The sequence below is a fragment of the Streptopelia decaocto genome, assembly GCF_964273445.1.
Source record: "Streptopelia decaocto genome assembly, chromosome: 6".
NCBI lineage: Eukaryota > Metazoa > Chordata > Aves > Columbiformes > Columbidae > Streptopelia > Streptopelia decaocto.
The window spans coordinates 38,120,061-38,143,070 of record NC_138660.1 but is presented as its reverse complement, the minus strand read 5'-3'; the positions used below and the strand labels follow the sequence as shown (position 1 = coordinate 38,143,070).

Genomic DNA, 23,010 nt, shown 5'->3' with positions numbered 1-23,010 from the left:
TCCACCTTTATGCTGCAAATCCATGACACCAAAACATCTGAGACATGCCAGCAAACTCAACCACAGAGGAGTTTCTGTCAACATACCCAAGTCTCTGAAAACTAGCCTAGTGACTGTTATTTATATTTTAAATCTCTGACAGACACGGAACAAAGTTATTTGGTGCAATGTATGCAAATGTGCTATGAAATACTACTGCCTTTCAGATTTCAAAGCACGTATTTTCTTGTGCTGTTTTCTACATAATCTAGCCTCAAATAATGGCATCAGTAATTTTGACTTGATTACACTATAATTATTCAAATATATTTAATTATATACCCTGGACTAATTTCCATGTCTGTTGTTATCATTAAAAGAGATTGTTATAGATAATGTATCTCACATATTTCCCCTAATTGAAAAATGCAGTTCTTTAAAAATAATGGTTATGACAACAATAATCCCGTTTAAAGGCTACTTCGGCAATATAGCTGTAATTATTGCAAACATAAACTAATGCAAACCACCATAATTAATATCAAAGCAGAAGGACAAGCCAACAGTTAACTTTGTCCTTTTTGCCTAGTTTCTGTTTCTTCACCATGACCTAATAGACAATGTTGGAACTTCACCAGGGAGGTCACAAAGTAAGCTTATTATTTATAAAACTCTTGTACTGAAGACCCTCCAGCACCAGAATCCCCCCCAGCTGGACCTTCCAGCAGCCGGTGACACCCAGCACAGCCCTGAGTCATGGTGCAGCATCATCTTCTCTATTCAAAGGTAAGCTTTCCCCAAAAATAACCTTTCTTCTCGGTAAATTCTTGCTGGATATAGCAAGTGAGGAGGGGTAGAACAATTCACCAGAAAAAGTGCGGCTAGGACAAATGAAAAAAAGTGTTACATCTTTCCAGATGTCCCCCACTGGAAAGAGAACCAAGAGGGAAAATGTCAGACAAAAAGAGTGCATGGAAAAGATTAAAGAAGCTTGAGAAAGGTTAAAAAATGGAGACTGAGACAATAGAAGAAATAGCAGAAAAGGAGACAAGAAAATAAAAGAAGAAAATTAATTGTGAGAAAAAGAACTACGTGCTTTGAAGAGGAAAACCAAAGGACAGTCAGAGACATTAAAGAGCGCAGATGCATGAATTTCACAGTTGCCAAACACCAACACAGTTCAGAGGAAGAGGTTCAGGTGCCATGTACAGGAATAAAAGAGAGGATGGAAACACCAAATGAAGTTATGAAAATGAGAAGAAAATACAGTGTGAATAAAGAGTGGCATTAAGATTAAGAGCTCTTCAGGGGAAAGATTGCCTTTTTATTGTCTGCTTTTGTGGGATTTTTAGCATAACTCTTTTCTCCAAGTGCTACTTCAGTACAAATAATTAATAACAATTACAGTCAAAATAATTCATAAGACTAATGACTTTACAAACGATTTTGTGCAGTTCTCAAGGGTAAGTGCTCTTTTACCTCAACTCACTACCCAAAAATCACTAGTAAATCTAGCTGCTTCCCTTGACAGCTCATCTTATCTTTCTCCTTTCCTTATTTCAGCTTGAATTATGGGCCAATTAATATACATTCTACCTTATAAGCGCAGCCAAAGAACCCTCCCTACAGTTAGCTCCATGCTGAAGCTGACTGCATGTTGTGTTGAATGTGTAATGAACACCCTTCTGCTGGCACTCAGCACTGCTTTTTCAAAGCCAAGTATTTTGGAGAGGTAAATAACAAATGCTGGATTTGTCAGATCTCTGGAACATTGGCATTTTACCATGGATATTGCTGTGTCTGATTACCACACTACAGTGTTAATATCTCTTTTTAAATATATGCTCTCAAGAAAATGACTTTCCCTACAATCACATTGGATCATTAACTTACAAAATATGGACCAATTCCAGCAGAGCCTACTCACTCTTCCTTCATACTGATGTTCTTCCTTTCCATTACATACATTGGGCAGATTTTTTAGCAAGAATAAAATCACAGAGAATGAAAAGCCTGGAGAGTATTACCTGGTCTAGCTGTAGACATAGGCTATGCTCTGAGCTGTCTGGATGTTAATCCACCCCAGTCTCCACACACCCATGGCTTTCGGCACATGCCAACGGCCCCACCTTCATCAGATGCACCAGTATCTGCAGTGGTCCACCAGGGTGCACCCAGTAGCACTGCATTTCTGGCAGTGAGCTGTCAGACAAACATGCGAATCATCCTACACACCCACTATCCGCTGCATTTCTTTTAGCTATCCAACAGCACTGTATGTTGTGAGAAAAGGGAGAATTGGATAACTTTAGTGTTGAAAGCCTTTCTTTTACCCTTCTGTGAGCTCACTATACTTTCTTACTGTCTTGATTTCTAAGTGAAAATACGAAACAAAAGAGTATATCATCACTTTCTCTTACAGCCCTTTTGAAGTAAAATAAATGGACCAGTAAGGATTTCTCATTCTTTACAGTCATGCCATTACTGTGCATGTGAATGAGTATCTTCCCAAATTTATCCAGATCCCGCTGCGGGGCCACTCTGCCCTCAAGTGTGTCAACAGCTGCACGCAATTTTGTGTCATCAGCAAAGTTGCTAAGCAGTTCCTCAAGTCCTGTGTCCAAGTCATTAATAAAGACATTGAAGAGTGCTGGCCCTAAGATGGATCCCTGCAGAACCCCACTGGTGACTGGTTGCCAGCCCGACATAGCCCCATTTACTAGAACACTTTGAGCCCGGCCTGTCAGCCAATTGCTCACCCACTGCATTGTGTGATTATCCAGCTGTGTGCTGGACATGTTGTCCAGGAGGATACTGTGAGAGACAGTATCAAAGGCTTTACTGAAATTCAAAAAGATCCCATCAATAGGCTTCCCTTGGTCAACTAGGTGGGTAATGCTGTAAAATGAAATTAAGTTGGTCAGGCAAGACCTTCCCCTCATGAACCTGTGCTGGCTGGGACCAATGACTGCGTTGTCATTCAGATGTTTTTCAACAGCTCCCAGAACAATCTTCTCCATGATTTTGCCAGGCACAGAAGTGAGGCTGACAGGTCTGTAGTTGCCGGGGTCATCCCTGTAGCCCTTCTTGTAGATCGGGACAACATTTGCCAGCTTCCGGTCTTCCGGGACCTCTCCAGATTCCCAAGAGCATTGAAAAATCATGGAGAGAGGCCTTGCTATGACATCGGCCAGCTCTTTAAGCACCCTTGGGTGAATCCCATCAGTCCCCATTGACCCGTAGGGATCTAGCTGGAGTAGCAGATCCCATACAAGTTCCGGATTGACTGGAAGTTTATCGTTCTTGCAACCATGGTTTTCCAGCCCAGGGTTATGGGGGGGCGCAAGTCCATCATCAGTGTTGAAGACTGAGGCACAGAAAGCATCAAACATCTCAGCTTTTCTATGTCCCTGTTAATAAGGTGACCACGCTCATCAATTAACGGGCCAATGTTATTTCTAGCTTGCCTCATGCCATTAATATATTTTTAAAAGCATTTTTTATTGTCCTTCACAGTATTGGCCAGCTTCAATTCTAGTTGAGCTTTGGCAGCACAAATTTCCTCCCTATGATGGCAAGCAGCATCTCTGTAGTCCTTCCATGTTGCCTGACCTTGTTTCCACTGACCACGTAATTTCTTTTTTTGCTGTATTTCAAGAAGAAGATCCCTGCTCAACCAAGTTGGCTTTTTACCTTGCCTGCTGGATTCGTGGCATTTTGGAATGGCCTGGTCCTGTGCTCTTAGTAGGTGGTACTTAAAAAATGACCAATATTGATGGACCAACAGTGATTAACACCTTCAAAAGCTTCTTCCCAGGGAATCTTACTAAGTATTTCTCTGAGCAGCCTGAAGTCTGCTCTCCTCATATCTAGTGTTAAGGTCTTGCTAGAAGTTTTCCTCACATTATCAAAGATTTTAAACCTGACTTCTTTGTGGTGACTGTGGCCAAGGGAGACAGTGGTTGCCACATCTCCCACGAGACCCTCTCTGTTAGTGCGATCATGTGCATGCTGATCATGTGTCAGCACACTCGAATGAGCAAGGTTCCGCTATAACTGCAGTTTTGTTGTAAATCCAATAAATAATAATGCAACGTGAAATTATGTTTGCTCTTCATGCTGTCATACGACATCATAAATTCATATGGAATGATTTGTCTAGTCTCAAGCTAAAGGACCTACTCAGCAAGCTGCTCTCCAGTTTTTCTTTCTGTGTTTCTAAATAGTATTCCCTAATACAGTTGGGAGAGCTAAAAATGAGCTGGGGTTGAGGGTGGGAAGTGTGTTGCCTAGGAGGCAAAATACCCTCACATGTTCTTAAAAATAAGTGAAAACAACAAATCTGCATCAACTTTCCTTAAATAACATCAGTCACACAATGGCAAGCAGCAGCACTCACAGAGACAGCTGGTCCACATTGAAATAAGGAAGGGAAAGAAAACAGAAATCAGCTTCCTCAAGTACTGATATGGTTTGTTTTGTAAGTTGTGTCTCTAAATAGCTCCTACAATGTGAGACACAGTTTGAGACAAACCTATGATAGAAAAACATTTCCAACTTTTCCTACATCAAGAGAAAATATGATTCGTAGCAGCTTCCGGCAGTACTAACATGAGCTAGTACCAGTTATATCCAGCAAGTAATTTATAGCTAAGCTGGACTGACACTTCAAGGAGCACCTTTCAGCAACAGGGAAGAACTGATCAGTTTGAGGAATATTCTTAACACTGGAGCCACTTCCTCACTCTCAAAACTACCTTCTGATGTAGCTCTCCAGTGCATGATTGATCTGACACCAGGTCTCAACAGTCCTTGACAGCCTCCCACGTCTACTGTAGGCAGTAAGAAGCCTGTTGTCTGCTCTTTGGAGGTTCAGCAATTAACAATTCATTTTATCATGCAATATTAACAGCTGTAACAACAAAGCCAACTCCAGCAGCACCAATATGAATAACAACAAAGGAAAAAAAATCCAGCAAAAAACCAAAAAACACTATGGAACCTGCAACACGTGGAAGACAAAAGTAGCTGGTTTCTTCAGAAAAGTGGAAGCTGATTATTCAGGGATGAAAATAGGGTGAAGCAAGTAGAAAGGCTGAAGCCAGAAGAGCTGCCTCCCCACATCAGTTCTGAGTTGAGAAGATACAACTAACTTGACTTCTTTGAAACCAAACACCAAACCATATTTGCATTCAGGGCAAAACAGGTGCATGTACCAATCCTGCAGCTCCCTATACACATCACATCAGCGGGCCATGGCTAAGTTGCCATGTACAGAGACCACCACCTTCCTCCAGCCCCTGGGGCTGCCTCACTGGCACTGAGTTTGCCAAAGGGACCTGTTGGGAAAAAAATAAAGTGGGCCAGCTGGCTCACTAGATGAGATCACTTGACACTTAAGGAAAAAAAAAAAAATCACTAGAAAAAAAGGACTGAATGTGCCACACACGGTCACAAAGGCTTCATTTGTCCCCTGGTTTTTATTGCAACTACATTAACAATTTTCTTTCCAAGTCTGGCAAAGGTTTTAATAAACTATTGATAGGGCAGGATGTTTCTGGTAGTTATCTCTTCAGGCTGAAACAGCCAGAAGCCTGAACTGGGGAAGAAGTGGCTGATCATCCTCCAATGCAACAAATGGCAGCAACAGGCAAGATCAGCTCCTTAGCAGGACAAAAGACAAATACAAGGGTTTAATTTTTACATATAGATATGCATATAGGATCACTGCCAGTACAGAACTGCCCTTTCTCACAATACAGATGTCTGATTTCCTCAGCCCACCGCAGAGCACTACAGGCGTTCTTGCCCTGTTTCACATCCTGAACTCCTACTGGAAATTATTCATGCAGACCAAACACCGAACAAAATGCAAAGTGATCTGCATTGCAGATAAGGGAGTTAAAAGACATGTTTGCAAAGGAAAAGTTTAACTGATTGGTTAAATTACTTGACTTAAATACTTGTCTCCAAAGATTATATTATTTAATCCTGTTGATATTTGTGTGGCGATAGCTGGGGTTTACGCTTTAATCGGTCTGCATTAAAGTGAATAAATTGGGTGATAAATCTTTAAAAATCAAGCTGGATCTCCTGTCTTACCGATTTTATCATTCCTTTGGGACTCAATATTATTTCAACTAGATATTTGCCCTTTTCTCTGAATTCTGTATTATACCAAATTCATTACGATGATTGCTATAATCTGTGTAGCCCTAACTGTAAACCTCCTCAATAAATCTCTTCTGCTTTGTTTCTGTCAGGTTCTGTAACAGCGTCAGGACACGCAGGAGAGGACGATCTCAGGAAAGACCCAGCTTGTGCAATCACTTTGCCCATCCCATCCCTGCTCCAGTTCTGGTGGGGTCAAGATTACCATTCCTGGTGAGCGCCCCATGAATGATATAAAGGAAAAGGCCCTGACCTGAGGGAGTAACAATCGTCTTTGAAAATCCTACAGAGGCCATTAATAACTTACTTTCTGAGATACATGGAGAATGTCAGTTTCCTGTTGCTTGAGACAGAAAAAAAAAAAATTGGGGATTTTGTGAATACAGTAGATATTTCAGTTGGAAGAAATCAGATATCTAAAAACCACTGAGTTTCAGAAGGGGAAATTAAAAATATTTCTCATGAAAAGTTTAGTTCAGATTTATTTAAGCAATTACCAGGCTAATTCAGTTGCCATCAGAAAGTTATTTAAAATTAGCATTCTAAATCAAATCCTTAAAAAGAGACAGAAGGGGCCCTAGTCCTGTAGCATTGCTGCTTAGCCAAAGCATTCAAAATTCAAATCAGACTATTAAATGCAAAAAGATAAAGAATAATGCACAGTGATAGCTTTTATTTGCTGCTTCCAGTTTTGCTATACAGATATAAAATATGTTTAAAACTCTGGTACTTTATTACCTCTTTAGTTACCTCTTATTTATAGTTAAATCTTGGATACATATTCCTAACCATAACAGGGGTGTGGTAGAAAGTTGAGCTTGAGTGACAATAACAAGCTTAAAATTATAAACATAAGATGCTTTACATACAACCAGTGCATAGTGGGAAATAGTGGGCTGTATACACCTCTCTCTCTTGCCTTTGCTGAGCAGGTAAATCAGCAGTGCTATTCCTAGACCTTAAATCAAATAGGTAAATAATCTGTTTAATTTAGTAATACCTGGAGCTTTAAAATGTGAGATTAAAAGACGATTTCACAGAATCACAGAGTGTTAGGGATTGGAAGGAACCTCAAAAGATCATCCAGTCCAATCCCCCTGCCGGAGCAGGAACACCCAGATGAGGTTACACAGGGATGTGTCCAGGTGGGTTTTGAATGTCTCCAGAGTAGGAGACTCCACAACCTCCCGGGCAGCCTGTTCCAGTGTCTGTCACCGTTACTGAGAAGAAGTTTCTTCTCATATTTAAGCAGAACCTCCCGTGTTCCAGTTTGTACTCACTGCCCCTTGTCCTATCACTGGTTGTCACCGAGAAGAGCCTGGCTCCATCCTCATAACATTCACCCTTTATATATTTATAAACATTAATGATGTCACCCCTCAGTTTCCTCTTCTCCAAGCTAAAGAGACCCAGCTCCCTCAGCCTTTCCTCATAAGGGAGATGTTCCACTCCCTTCATCATCTTTGTTGCCCTGCGCTGGACTCTCTCCAGCAGTTCTCTGACCTTCTGGAACTGAGGGGCCACAACTGGACACAATATTCCAGGTGTGGTCTCACCAGGGCAGAGTAGAGGGGGAGGAGAACCTCTCCCGACCTACTAACGGTTTAGAGAAGTAACTAAGTTGCACAACTCTGCAAAACTCTGACTTGGTTTTACTTTTTATGCCTAATTTAATCAATTGCTGCAGTCACTGTGTGAGAGGAAGATGCTCACCTGTTTCAGCATTGCTAAAGCTCCAGCTATACTGCAGATCTTCCAAGGAATGAGAAACCAGCTGCCTGGAGGAAAGGAGCACTCCTCTCTGTTCATGACAACCACACAGATCAGCCACATGTAGTTACCTTTGACATAAATTCTAGTGTTCCTTCTGGCCTAGAAGACAAAACGGAAGGAAAGAAAATGGCGATTTGTCTTCAAAAAGTACTGGCTTAAGAGATTTATCAAATTTTGATTACTGGGACATCAGGTATCGATTCTATAATTATTCAGACAAGACACAATCAGTGTACATCAGGATTTGACTCAGTAATAATCACACATTGAGAAATGCATTGGTTGCATTTTTAAAGTATTTTAATCGTTTTCCTAAGAATTCCAGCATTATGGACTACGGCCTCTTGGCCGCAATTGGGGAAGAGCTTATCCTCTGAATCAGACCCTCAATATTTCCAATCAAAAAGCCATTACACTGTATTGCTGCAGCACTCTGCTTCTCAACAAGGATTATTAGCTCGGGCAAAGCCTCGTGCTGATGCAACAGCAGAGTTTCTAGTTTAGACCAGGTCTGCATCTGAATGGCTTAACACACAAGCAGAGTGTTGCTGGGAAAAAAAAAAAAAAAAAGCGCTAGGGAAGACTAATTTTTCTTTTGCTTTCCTATGTTAGATTAATCAGGACCATTCTAGCAGGGAAGCACTTCCAGAAAGCACATAAGTCGTCAAATTTGACATTGCCTCCCAGTGAACAACCAGGTTGATGTTATGTTGCAAATTAACCTCCAGTATGGCAAGCGAGAAACTCTCCAGCTCAAAAATTGTCATGGAATTAAAGGCTGAAGAATGGCTCAAACCTCACTAACATCACATATTCTGTAACAGCCTGCAAGACGTGGCAGATGTACCACTCTGCACCCTCATAATGTCTGCGCCAGTGAGACTTTCCAGATAAGACACATCATACTCTGTGACTTGTCACTCATAACCAGAGGAGTTCCATAAGTGCTTGCTAAACTAAAAGATTACTGTAAAGTGACAAAAGAGCTACATTTCCTCCTACAAGAACTAAACTCGCTGCTTCTTCTATGGTTCCACCCTACAGCAGCCTAAAAAGTATTTGAACTCTGGATGTGAACTTGGATGCCAGCACTCACATTTGTTAAAATAAACACTATGTGGCCTATGGCTGATATACCACTAAAATCCAGCAGGCACAAGAAAGTAGGTAGGTTGCTATTAAATTGAATCCAATTGCATTTCCCTGGGTTTCCCAGAAGTATTTATTTCACATTAGTGCTGCATTAGAGCCCACAAAAGGTAGAGTTATAAACACAATTTTAAGAGACTTAAAATATTTATAGACTGCAGTTTCATGATTACAATAAAACCTATTGCGCTTTTGGGGCAACTCCATTGTTCAGGTCTTCAGCTCTTTGAGGACTTTTCTATTATTAACACGAGATTGGCAAGTAATTTAATGGTTCTTTAAAACACCATGAGCAAACTGTTGAAGTGAGCCCATATAACTCTGGAAGGAATTTGTGCATGTTCTTCTAGATAGTTTGACTCCAAAGATTATCTTCTCCTTACTCATCACTTCTGGCTCTAAAGCTAAATTTGTGTCGCTTACTCAGAAATGGAGTAAAAGAACATGGAAGAAGCATCTGGCTGCATTCAAGCCTCTGTGGAGCTTTACAGCTTCTCTCAAGTCCTCAGGGCACATTTTACAACATTGCAGCCTCTCAGTTTTGGCAAATCGGTGGGTACATTTTAGAGAATCAGAGAGGGATAACTAATTCATATCATCTTTGCACTGCTCTGTTACTAAGATTTTTCTGTTACTGTAATTTCTGCTAATTGTCACCCCAACATACACACACACATGTATATATTTGCAGGGAAATTTTGTTTGCTTAGGGGTTTTTGAGTAAAAGTTGTAAAGGGCATGTAATCAACTCCGCTTATAACCAAAAGTGATCTCTCAGGCTGTTCCGTAGAAAGATGGTCAACAGCATTTTGGCTTTCAGTTTCAAGCACCAAATTAACCTTCTGATTTTGTATGAGAAGGGCAGCATCAAGAACAAATAGGCAGACCATTTATCTAACTGTGCAAAAAGCAGTCTCCTAATTAATTGTAATTAATTGTAATTAAGTGGAAATAGTTAGATGTCTTGTCTGGCACTGATTGTTAACATCAGAAAATTACTGTTTGGGGGTAGAAAGTAATAGATTTTAAACTACAAACAGACTACACTAGGAACTGACTCACCCCCTAGAGACACAGCTTCAAGCAATTCTTGTTTCTTACAGGAGGCAGAGGTGCTAAACCCCACTTTGTCAGGTGCTGTGATAAACATGGGTGATGAGAACAGCACTTCTCCCTTTACTGGGATTGAGCCAAGTCATGGCTTCCCTAAAAATTTGCTTCTGTTCTCAGAAGTGTTTATAAGGACAGGGGTGGTATTACAGAAACACATATCAAATTCAATTGATTCTTCAGAAAAAAAAAAAAAAAAAAAAAAACACAGAACCTGCATATTTTTTATTTCTAAAATTCAATTTTTTAAAATGTTAGCTTCAGATCAGAGCATATAAAATTACTTCATTTACTTTCAAACCAAAGGAAACCTCAAGATCTAAGCATTTCTACAGCTAAAAAGAAGCCCATTGCACCATCTGCTGGACTCTTTCTAAACCAAGTTCTGAAAGAAGACAACCCTGTCCACAGGTACAGGCTGCTTATTTCATACCCTCATCTCAGGCAGGAGCACTGTGTCAAAATGCAGCACCTGCAAGCTTGTAAAACCACCCTGAGATTCAGCATTTCTGCTCTAATATAGAAGCGAAGCTGCAGTTTACCAGCACCAAGGGTAGTACTGTGAGCACTTTCTGGTTTGATATGACAACCTGTTAAAAAGAAGGATGAACAAGCTCTCCAAATCACATTCAGCCATGCCTCTGCAAAGCAGAAAACTGGCTTGCAGCAGGCTTTTTTGTTGGTATGGGGGTTTTTTTAAAGCAATTGTCATACTTCCCACTGCTGCAAACCTTTCTCCATCTCTTCGAGAGGTTTGTACATGCAGCTCATACGAGCTGGCAATGCATCTAGTAGATGGCATATATAAACAATTTTTGCATAGGTTATAAGATCTGGAATTCTTAAAATCTAGGGGTTTAGAAAATAAGTTTTACAAGTTAACTGGCAGATCTAGAAGAATTTATATAAAGTTCTAGTATGCTTGTGTCACAAAAAATCCTGGGTCCTAAAAAAAAAAATTAATAATAATAATCCTCAAGCCCTGCTAATAACTCAAATCCAGGTAGGATCCTAAATGGGCTATGTGGCTACACAACCTGACTCCAGGACTAACATCACTACTTTCATGGAGATTGTTTTGATTTTGCCAGATAAAAATTGACCCCATATTTTGATGTCTGTTTCAACCAGAAAAACCCTACATGGCTCAAAACTCCCAGTCCTGACGCACTAATATACTGCACCAATCCATCCAAATGCTCAAGCATCCTATTTAAAAAATGACAGGAGGGGAGGAGGAGTATTATATTTTTACATTTACATTTTTCTGGCTGTTACATTTTGGCTGGTAGTTCACTTCAGACACAACTTTTCAGCTGACAGAAGCAATGGTCACACTTTGAATTCCATAAAATCGTGCCTATCACCTCCTTGTTCATTTTATGCTTTTTCTGTCCCTGAATGCTTTCTCAGCAAGTCTGAAAAGACATGAAAGAAGTGTAATTACTATATTCACACGTTTTACATTTAAATCTGGACCTTTGAGAAGCAGATATTAAAAGTTAACACAATTAATGGGGATGAGGAACAGAAAACTTGCTTAAGAACTCCCAAAGACCACACCACAGAGATTTAATTTCCCTGTAAAGTGGTTTAGGCATCACAGTGATTGATATAACAGATAAAGCAGTGATGGTTGGCATATTTGAAATTTCAATCAACACTTTTTCCTTGCATTTGTCTTTCTTGTCCCTAACACAGTGGTCAGACACTCAAAGTCAGTTTATGCTCAAACACCCTGTTGTTCTCCTTCTAGACTATGGAGAAGTCACACTTTCATCAAAACCACAGGTATAAATCTCAAGAGTTCTGTATACTACTGGCCACGTAGATAATTGAACAGTGCTAAGTAATACTTTACACTATTTTTCAGTAACAGTAGTAACGGCAAGGTACATTTCCTTTGTTCTTGGTGAGATGGGCTCTGAATGGGGAGAAGAACATCCTGCCTGGCAACCCCAGGCTATTCTAGAAAATGTCACAGAAAACAATCTTCCAGCCCCAGCCTGTAATTTTATTCACCTACAATTCAGCTGACACCGTTGCCCTGGATTCCTCCTCCTTGTTAGAGATTAAAATGGCTAAAGTCAGACATGAAATACTATGCTATGTCAAAAATCTGTTTGGGAATTCAAAACCCAGAGACAACTGGACTCAGCAATAGCTCATATGCCCTACTGACACTCTGAAATCCTTTCCTCCCTCCAGTCTCTGCAGTAAAACCGGCTTTAAAGCATTCCTGTAATTTCAATGCCGTTGACTGGTTTCTGCTGAGTGTCTTTGCCCTCTCGTCCCCTCCTCCTTCAGTTGCAGAAAGCTCACAGGCACAGAACGTTAAAGCAAGAAACATCCACGAAAAACTGAAATCCTAGCTCACCCTGCCTCATGCACATAATGTAGGCATGAAAATCATCCTGAAAATTCAAGTTTCCATAATTTTTCAAGTGCCCCCTTGAGAAACTCCCTAGTAATCAAATTGTTCCTAGATCTGCTGGAGCTTATTAAGAAACACCTCTATAAGCAGAAACAAGACCTCTCTGCTGACTGTTTTACCTCAGTGGAGAATTTGTTGGGTACTAGTCCTAATTGGCTTCTCCATAATCAAGTCCTGACACCGGCTGTGTATGTGGAGAGGCCTCCAGAGGCTGAAAGACTCTACTGCTGTTGCAAACATGAAACAGCTTCCAGGATTTACAAGACTGAGGGCATTCAGATGGGATTTAGACATCCAACCAAAATCATGCTGCAATCAATCAGCAGGCAGTAACTGCAGGACCACTAAGAAATAAACTGGCTAGAAATGTATGAGTGATTATCATTTCAAGCATCTTTTATTATGACATCCCTTATGTGTATATCAGAGTACATGGGTACAGCTTAGACACCAATATGACCCAAGTAGGAATCATACCTAGACAGAATAAAATACTAAGTAGTTTTGGCTGCTCTGAGCGGACAAAGCATTGGTTTGGGTTTGTTAAATAAGTACTTAGCTGAGAGGTTGAAAAACTGGGCTCCCCATTCCTGCTACTGACTTCGTGCCCTAAAACAAAAGTATTAAGTACACAGTGTATTTCATTAGAATAGATACCATCGTGGATAGGGGTGTAAAAATCCCCACTTGACTCTCAGCATGCAGCATTGTTGCTGGAAGACAAATTTTGAGCTAAGGATAATGGGAAAACAGAATTACAGCTCTACCACACATAAGTGCATCCCTAACTGGCCAGGAGAGACTGGAGTACCAAGCACTACCCAGCTATCTGGAAAAAAGAGGTATTTCTTTTCCCTCACATTTGCTCTGCCTGCTTGCCAGGAGTTTGCACACAATCTCCACATGGTTTTCCAGACTTCCCAGTCTTCCTATGTTTACATCTATCTATATCTCTTAATCTCAGTGCATTCAGTAAGGTGTTTGGAGTGTGATCAGCACAAACCCAGAGAGGAGCCAGCTCCCAGAAGTCGCAAATAATGTGAAGGAGACCCACAGTGGTTAAAGATGAAGGATGAAGTCCACCTACTTAAGACAGAGCTGCATTTAGCTGTAATATTCTATCAGACTTTAACATATACATAATGTACAGATATTACGTATGATACATATATAAAATATCTATATTTTTAAACACAAAACTAGTATTCTTAGCAACAGAAGAAAAATTGCTAATGAGCCCAATTCTTCCCAAGAAAAAATTATACCCAAAGGCATCCAAAGACCATTGAAAAAATGAAAAATCTCAAAGTTGTTCCAGAAGGAGAGGTACCCAGTGCTTGGTCCCTGTGAAGGAACAAGTGTCGAGCCCATTTCATCTCCAGGGCATATGTGCGTTGCCACACTCTTGACACAGAGCCAACAACCAGAGCTGCTGTTTGCACCCTTTCAGTCACGCTTTGGTTGTCTCTAACCTAGGGGAAGCAGAGCCATAAACATGCTTTTACAATAAATCATCTCCTATTTTCATGAGGGAATCTCTACACACAAATAGGCTGAAGAATGATGCAGATGGAATATTGTATCGCTAGAGCAATGTAGCTGATGCAACACCATTTTCCACACACCAAATGGTGGGTATATTTTTGCCAACGCACAAACTTTTGGATAACATGCTTTATTCTATCTTGTGATATAAAGCCATTTCTAATCACTTGCCCACTAAAGCATGGCAAAACAATCAATGCAATTAAGATTTAATTATTCTGTTAGTGTGAAAAACAGTGTCCCAGACCTTTTTAAAACAGATTAAGAACACCAAAGATAAAAAGCTACTCAAGAATCCTCTCCCAGAGTACAAAAAATTTCCCTTTTCTCATCCAGCAAACCAAAAACAAAATTAAATAAACCAACTGACTGTCTTCCAGAAATGGCTCCCCATACTGCCATTATTTAATCCTCAAGGTGACCCAATTTAGGCTGAGAGTACCAATAGATTAGCAGGAGGAAGGCATAAAAATAACACAGAAATGGTACATGCTGTCCTCCTGAGACTCACGAACATGAAGAACAAGGACAGAATCTTGCTGTTGGTTCAAGCAAAACAGAAAATAAATAAATAAAAGAAGGAAAATAGCAGAATCCAACCCCCCCTTCCACTCTCCAAAGTATAACCTTCAACCCTCCCAAAAAGCCAGCTCTTGTGGACAGAGAGGCTTCAGTTTCTTCAATAGAAACTCTAGCAGGGTATGAAATTAACCTATAGATTTAAGAAACTGGCATTTTCTATAATTGTGCTGAAGAATGGGAAGGAATTATGAATCATTGCAGAAAATTATTAGCATGGTCTGAATTCTTCATATTTAGATCAGGAAAAAAAAAATGCCCTGAAGTAATCCCTCCTCCAGAAACCCTTTGTTGAAGCTTACCATTTGTTCCTTTTAGAATATCCAGCCCACTTTGCACATAATGCATTTTAAATAGATATTGGGGGCAGGGGGCGCAGTTCAAGCATTTTATATCATCCTAAGGGACACATCAGCAATATTGGCAATCACTTGTTGAAAGTCTATTCTCTACCAGAACTACAGATGTCAAGAAGAGGCAACAACAGAGAGGGAGAAGACAGAATAGGAAGCGCCAAAGACTCAGCAGCTGGTAACAGACCCTTTGTACTCCTCAAATGCAAGATGTTTAGGAATCAATGATTTTTTTTTTCTTTCTGCTACACAGCCAAGAAGATAGGTAAGAGCACAAAGGCAATATGATAAAATCTGGTTTTCACTCTCGTTTTTCACCAGCAGGAGCTTGGCTCAGCCTCCTGTGCACAAGGAGCTCCAGGAAAGGCATATGGTGCTCTTCTTCTCCAACAGTGAGAGTCCGTGTCTTAAGCTATTGCTCCCACCAGTCACTTTACACAATGAGCAAAGCAGAATCCAATGATGTCTGTAGTACATTCATGCACATGTAGGGGAACCTCAGCTCTACGTAAGTCCCCCAGGAAACTCCACAAGGGAAATACATCCAAGCACAACTCTATTTTAAGTAACTGGACTTGGTCCTTCATTTTTAAGCACCCTGAGTCTTTTGGCTGTGTAGTAAGACCTTGGGATATTTGTTCCTGTGCAAAAGAACTCTGTGCTGATCATACTCCCAACACCTTACTGAGCACCCTGCTATGCCCCACATCTAACAGCATATCACTGTCAGTGACAGTGCTTCCAGTGCAGAAAAGGTACTGACAGAGGCAAATTTCTGTTTATCTACAGTGGTCTGCCCACTCATCATTTGATCTTGATTTAAAAAAATACAGAACAAATGAACACTTGCAATAGCTACACCAACAAAATAGGATTTACAAAATACAGAAAAATGTATGTACTTACATGCATATGATTGCACTGGAAAGCACTTTTTTGTGTGTTGAATGTGTTAAAAGATTACAGGCTTGCATTTAGGCATATTGCAGAACTTGCTAGCCAGCATAATCATTCAAGTAGAAGCTTGGAAGAAAATAGTAGGAATTGCCTACTCTTTGCTTTCTTTTTGCAGCATTTTTACAAAACAGAAAACAATCCTTTGAGAACATCCTGAAATCCAAGAATAGACATAGCTTCCCTAGGGATCAAATCAACCTTTAGATATGTACACACTGTTCACTGTGACTGCTTTTCATAAATATCTGGGAGAATGGCAGCCCTTAGTGAGGGCTTTTAACCATGTTTAGACCAGATTTTGTGAAACAGAGTGCAAGTTCAGAGTAAAATCTATTCCAAGATCTAATTCTCTGGATAGCAGGTTTGATTCTTGTCTTATTTGCAGCAATAATTCCACAAAAGCCACTTTGCTCCACTGATTTGTAAAACAACTTCAGAGACACCAGAACACGTTTTCAAATAGAGGAATGGAAATCCTGCACACTGCCCTCATGTATGCACTGAGTGGAGGATTTCTCCACTAATTACAGGAAAGCTTGGTAAATCAAAGCAGATGAAGGTTATGCTACTAAGGAAATTATATTTGCTTGAAGCTTTTCATTTGTTTGTGGAATTTCACAGCTATCTAGATACCAGATATTTTTAATACAGATAGATAATGCACATTGAGAGTAGGAAGGATGAGCCTCAAGGATGCGTTCACAGCTGACACACACTGACACTTCCATCCTCCTGTGACCTTCTACCCTACTTGCTTAAATTATTAACATCAAAAGACAAGAAAGCAGGGCACAAAACAGAACTGTTCCAAATCAGCATTTCTTTAAGAACAGCTACTGCTAATGAAGCCTGACCCAAGTGACCACTTAAAATTAAAATCTAAGTTGAGTGTAACAGATCTCTCTCTGCATACTACAGGTAAAATATATGTATGTACCTTTCACTTTTTCATTTATCATTATGTACCCTTTCAGTTTACCATAAAAAAACACACCATGTATCATCAGCACATTCTCATCAGGAAAATTAAGTATACACTCAGGAGAGAAAAAAAAGAAAGCATGGTCAAACAAGAGACTTCATCAAGGGAAGCTGCGGTGAACACTGTTGTAGGTCAAGTTGGTCCAGCTCTGGCTGCCCATCCTGGGTGCTGCCAGGGCAGAGGGGATGCACAATCCCTTTCACAGGGCACAGCTTTTGCTCATCAATTTGGTGAAGCAGTTCACATTGAGATACAGACTATGAGCTAGATCACGTCTGCTTGGGGGACAGAAACACTTGGCTGATATGTAGTAATGTCTCATAATGCTACTGCTGTTCATTCAGTGAGTTTGCGCCCTAAATCTTTACACTGTATTTCAAGGATTAGTCCAGCTTTACCACTGTATTGTCCTAGAGAGGTTAATTAACCTCTTGACATCTTTTTTTTGCCCCCATTTCTTGTGTTCCTCTCATGCACATTAATCTTTGCCATGGGTGGAGGGATGGTGGAGCCCTCAGTCTGTTTTAGTCTATAGCCCCTACTATGACAACAACAAAAAAATTCTTAACAATCATTATCACAAAAGCAAATATGCAGGCAGCAAAATAAGTTATTATCCCTATATTAGTATATGTTTGTTACAATAGACACAATGAAAAGTATACATATTTGCAATCTAGTTTCCAAGATTGCTACTGAGTAAGAGTCAGTAGCCATTAAGTTCTCCTCACAGACCATCTCTTCAAGTTACCTCCTGGCATCACGGATTTGCACCACAAGAAGCTTCCTGAGAGCAGAAACAGGCTCCCCAGACAGCATTTGTTTGGTTGTTTTTTTCACCCCTGTTGCAAGAGTTACTAAAAATTTAGAGTTTCATGCCCTCTTAGTCATTGCTCTATTACCCAACAGAAATTTTATCTACTACTTTTACTTGCAGGTGTCTTTATAAAAGGGAGGAAACTTGGCCAAAAAAATAACCTAAGTATGATTTTCTGCTCTTCAACATGCAGCTGAATCCCTGAGTGCAATAAAGAAATATCTAAGAGCTATTCACCCATTAATCCATTACTGCATGGAGTGTGTATATATATATATATATATATATATATATATATCCAATTCCTCAGCAGTTAGAAAAATTTATACTTTATTTTAACTGCAGGGGCAACAAAATTCAGAACAGCATCCTTAAAATGTCACCATGGGTATTTGTTCTCTGAATCAGGAGCTGGGGGTGGGGGGAATGTATAGTGAACTGCTCATCTTGATCCAGGCAATATCTGCTGTTTCTTTTTCCTTAAACACACAGAAACAAAAATAAATGCACCCACTGGCCAGTAATTTTCCTCTTTTCTAAGGAACTCAGAGTCTATAATAATATGTCACTTTTGGAGAAAAGAGATTTGGGCTGCAGGCTTTTTCAATGCACAGAAAATGACTCTGTTACTTCTGGGATTTTGTTAAGAAGGCAGCCTGCCTCTTTATATCTTCATTGTTTCAAAACACTCAAACAAGCAACCGATTAGCTCAGTGGGCTACTACTGATTACTGTTGCTTTGGAAGGAATGAAGCATGAGCTCTTCAGCTGGAGAGTGACAGACCTGAAACCTCCGATAAACACCAAAAAGGAAAGGGGAAGACTATTTCACCAACAGCCCTCTCTTGAGGTCTTTCTGCAGAGAACGTCTTTATCTCAAAAAGGCTGACAAACACAAAACCCTGGTGGCAAGTCTCACAGATAAGTATTTCTAACCACAATGAAACTTAACAGCAAAATGCCTTTTTGCATCCACCACCATGCCTGCCTCTCAGCACTTTGTGTGCTAATTTTAACCAGCTAGCAAAGAGGTTTTCAAAGATTATTTTTAAGCTTTTTTTTTTTTTTTTTTTTTTTTAAAGACTCCATCATTGCTGTTGGAAAAATTACTCTTACCAGACTGCTGTGCTGCTTCAGGGCTCCCCTCTCCTGTTTGACAGAGGCCTGGGGCTATAGGCAGAGTGCTCACTGACTTACAGTGTGATGGAAGATGCGCGCAGTGCCGTACTCCTCCTGAACACTGTTTAGAAAAGGAGAGTTTCAACACTGAGATTTTATCCACTGTCTTTCAGCCCAGAGAAGCCCCAGAACAGCAGCAACCTATAGATCCAGGGATGAACAGCATTTTCATGCAATAGCAAGTATGGAACGCGTAGTATAATGTCATGGAGAAGAATAACTTTCTTAGATGAAACTGGTATAGATCCCTGTTCTATCTACCTATCTATATATGTGCTAAAAAAAGACTGAAAAACCTTCAGTCTGCCCAAGAAGCAAGCAACACCCAAGTTCTTATTTATTTACTTAGCCTGGAGGAAAATGTAAGCTATTAAAAGCTGGATTTTGAATTTAAGGTTCTCAAGAATTTAGGGATTAAGTTATATTGTGACGAAGAAACTCTTCTCAAAGCTTAAAACTAAGAAGGGGTCCACATTCTGCAGGGTGAGTTTTTTGCCAAAATATAATAAAGTCTTAAAATCAGAACACTGGGTTTTGCTGGGGATTAGTACAGCAAAAAATTCTGAAGAAAAGATGCCCACTGCTATCCCTACACATGCCCAATTTCTGCCCAGTTCCTGTTCAGACCTGTGGGAGAGTATCCGTGGAAAAGAATTTACTCAATCTTTACACACTACACGGAGTCCTCACTAAACAAATTAACACCAAAAACCATTTGGCCAGTTCAGCTAATGGGAAAGCTACAGATGTTATAAAGTGAAAAAGAATGAGTCTAGTGCATCTACTTGGTGACAGGTCACAGCAGATTCAATTTCAGTAATAGCAAGAGTATTTTAGATGTAGATTAAGAGGCTTTCATAGCCTCTACATTTGCAGCACAGAACACGGGGTGAATTGATTAATCTTCATCAAACAGAAGGTAGTACAGCACACAAAAGAGTAGATACCCTCAATTTAAAAGCTGATTGTTTCTCCTGGCCTTATTATAAACTAGTTACTCCTGACTTGGAAAAATCATGAGATCATTTGATGTCAAACTTTAACAAGAATGCGTTATAGTACTCATCTAGTTAAAAATTTAATAAAGTTTAATTGAAATCTGCCTGTTTTCTGCACCCATGATGCTAAAGAACAAGCATCTTTATGTCTGTTTGCTTGCATAAGATACACTTTGCAAAGAATGGTGGTAGGATTGCACCTGCCATCACCCTACATAAATTCCAAGTTTGCAGTAGCTGAAGTTGGTTATTCTCCACATACACTTTGCAGTTTCTGTCCAGTTAGAGTTGCATCTTGATTGTGAAAAATATCTATACAGCTTTGCTATTATTGTTAGCCCTTTATCTTCTCTGAGACAACACTGAATTGGTTATATGGACCATACCTTCTGCTCTTTACTAACTATTCAAGATAACACTAAATGCACGGATACACTGAGAAGTTCAGTTTTGTTGCTCATATTGCAGCGAAATCAGAAATTTACTCAAATAGTCACATAAGTATGACTGTTTACTTCTATCAGTTTAGTACCTCATAACTCTTGGCATCTATCACCACAGGGTTTTGATCTCAAACATGCAAGTGCTTACAGCTGTTGAGCTCAGATGCTCTATTCTAACTTAATTCTTTTGTGTTCACAGCTCTTCAGGATATAGCATTCATAAAACCAGGCAAACATATTATACATAAAGAACAAGTGAGTTCTGCAGCACACAGCCTAAGCTTTGGTAACACGCAATATCTCCAGTTCCCTACACACAAAGCACTTACTTCACTACAGCGTCAAGGAAAAGCATCGTGAACATCATTAGCACAACATTTCTGAAGTTCAAGTATCCTACAGTTGGCAAACACTGCAGCTAAACAGTAATCACAGCGCAGGAATCAGTAACATTCACAAGAATTCAGCTAAATCTTTAATTCCTTCTCAAACAAAAGGAGGGAGGAGTCTGATTATTTTAGGATTCTTAGCAAAAGCTGCTGAACTTCTGGAAATTCTCAAGAGGTGATTCAGACACAGAGTTCATGCAGGAGATAAGTTTTGTTAGCACTTTCAGAAGTTGCTCTGAATTTTGCATAATTGGATCCTAAAGCAGAGTCCTTGGACAAAAGCTAAGGCACTTCTTTCCTCCATTGTAAATTAATCCATATTGTTCACTGACCCCTACAGAGATTCTGTAACCTGTCGTGTTTAGTTCCAATTTCTAGTTTTCACAATTCTACCTACAGCTTTTCTGACAAGCTTGTCCCATTTTCAGGAATCATCTCAGAGGTAAGCCTTATTTAAAGTTATCAGAATTCCATCCAATGCAATGGAGTTGCCTTGAGTGGCAGAGATGAAAATTTTGCAGTTTCATCTGGTCTGCTCTCCTATGATACTTTATGCTATATTTATACTACAATATTACACTATTATCTTGAGAATGCCACATGTAAAACAGATAGGTTGCGTTCAACACAGTTTCTTTGATCCTTTTCTACCAAAGCAGAAAATTACCTCCTCTAAGAAAGTGCATTGCTCTTTTTCAAGCCTACAATGCATACAAGTTTGTTTCTTTTACCTGTAATAGGAAGAAACTTAATACGTACATAACCAATTTACTACTGCTAATGAGTGGCATACAGAATAGTGCCACAAACTCCAACCCCAGAGTGAATAGCTTTACAAGGTCACCCCCACCAAATGCATCTCAAAATGGAACAAAGATGCCCTGATAGAGGTATTCTGACCAGGAGACAGAATAATGTATTGATTCATGCCAGAAATAACCTTTTTTTTTTTCCCCCCTCAAGACAGAGTCCAAGTATTAAAACCGCAACTATAAACATCTAAACACAGTAGTACTTACAGCTCTGACCACAGCCTCTGCTCACTCAGTTGTATTACTCTCCACTGTAACCTGCACATTCTTTAACATTATTTTCTTTTTATTGTACATTTAATATATTTTTGTACATAAGCCATTTTTAGTCAAGCTGGCAGAAGCGAAATATGAAATAAATTTGTTTTCAAAGCCACTACGACACACCAAAAATAGTAGGAAAAAGAGGTGGTAAATTGCAGCCACGTAAGATTTTGCTTCATTAGAAATAAAGAAAAATATTGGCTGTTAATAAAAATTCCAAGTGTATTGATGTTTCACTAAAGCAAAATATTCCACTGGCACAAAAGACTAATTCCGGTCTTAACACACCACATATTCACTGTTTACTATTACCATAGATAAAGGCTAAAATCGGTCCCAAGCTGGTTGTCTTCATATATAATGTATTTATTAAACCTGAGGCAGCTACTTTGGGATGTCAGGGTCCTCTAGAAAACAACTACAACAAAATCAAGTATCCTATTTCGAAACAAAGTTACTCAAAAATCAAGAAGCACAATAAATAACATTCTCCATAGCCCACAATCTTGACCTAACGACATTAAAATTGGAAATTAAAGACATTTACTTCTTGCATATTTTCCTAAATCAGAGACTTGGTTCATGAAGTATGGATTCTCAGTTTGCCTACAATATATTTTGCATTGTCTGAAAGATCCTGGAAAATGCAATAGTTGTTTCAGAAAAAGCAAACCTAAGAAAGAAAAAAAAGACATGGGGTAGAATAAAAAATTATGTTACACTGCTCTAATTCTAGGCTACAGGTTACCATAGAGAAGTGCTGAAGGGCAGTATTTTAATCTGGTTAAAAACAATAGCTATAGCTTGCTTTGACCTGTTTCCAGGTTGCTCAGTACAGTCCATTCATTATTCATGAAGTAGGTCACCTTTTCCTCTTGCTTAATAAAGGCTTAGAGGACAATTTATGGACTGCCATGAAAGCTTTACATCGGTAGTGTTTCTAGTTGTATCTAGAAACCTGCAGGAGCGGACCCTTACAGAGCCATAAGATCTCATGGATTTATGTATCTGGTTGGTAAAATGTTAACATTAAACTATTATTATAGCAAACAGGAATGACATCACTGAGTTTTGAA

General features: G+C 39.6%; 1 long non-coding RNA gene across 1 annotated transcript; it reads right to left on the bottom strand.

The window, feature by feature from the left end:
- Nucleotides 1–7,869: 7,869 nt before the first annotated feature.
- On the bottom strand, nucleotides 7,870–22,570 carry LOC309441268. The gene is made up of 3 exons (XR_014184352.1): nucleotides 22,482–22,570; nucleotides 18,966–19,089; nucleotides 7,870–8,022 (listed from the first exon to the last, which is right to left on the bottom strand). It is a non-coding gene; the product is annotated as an uncharacterized lncRNA (long non-coding RNA).
- Between the last annotated feature and the right edge of the window lie 440 nt (nucleotides 22,571–23,010).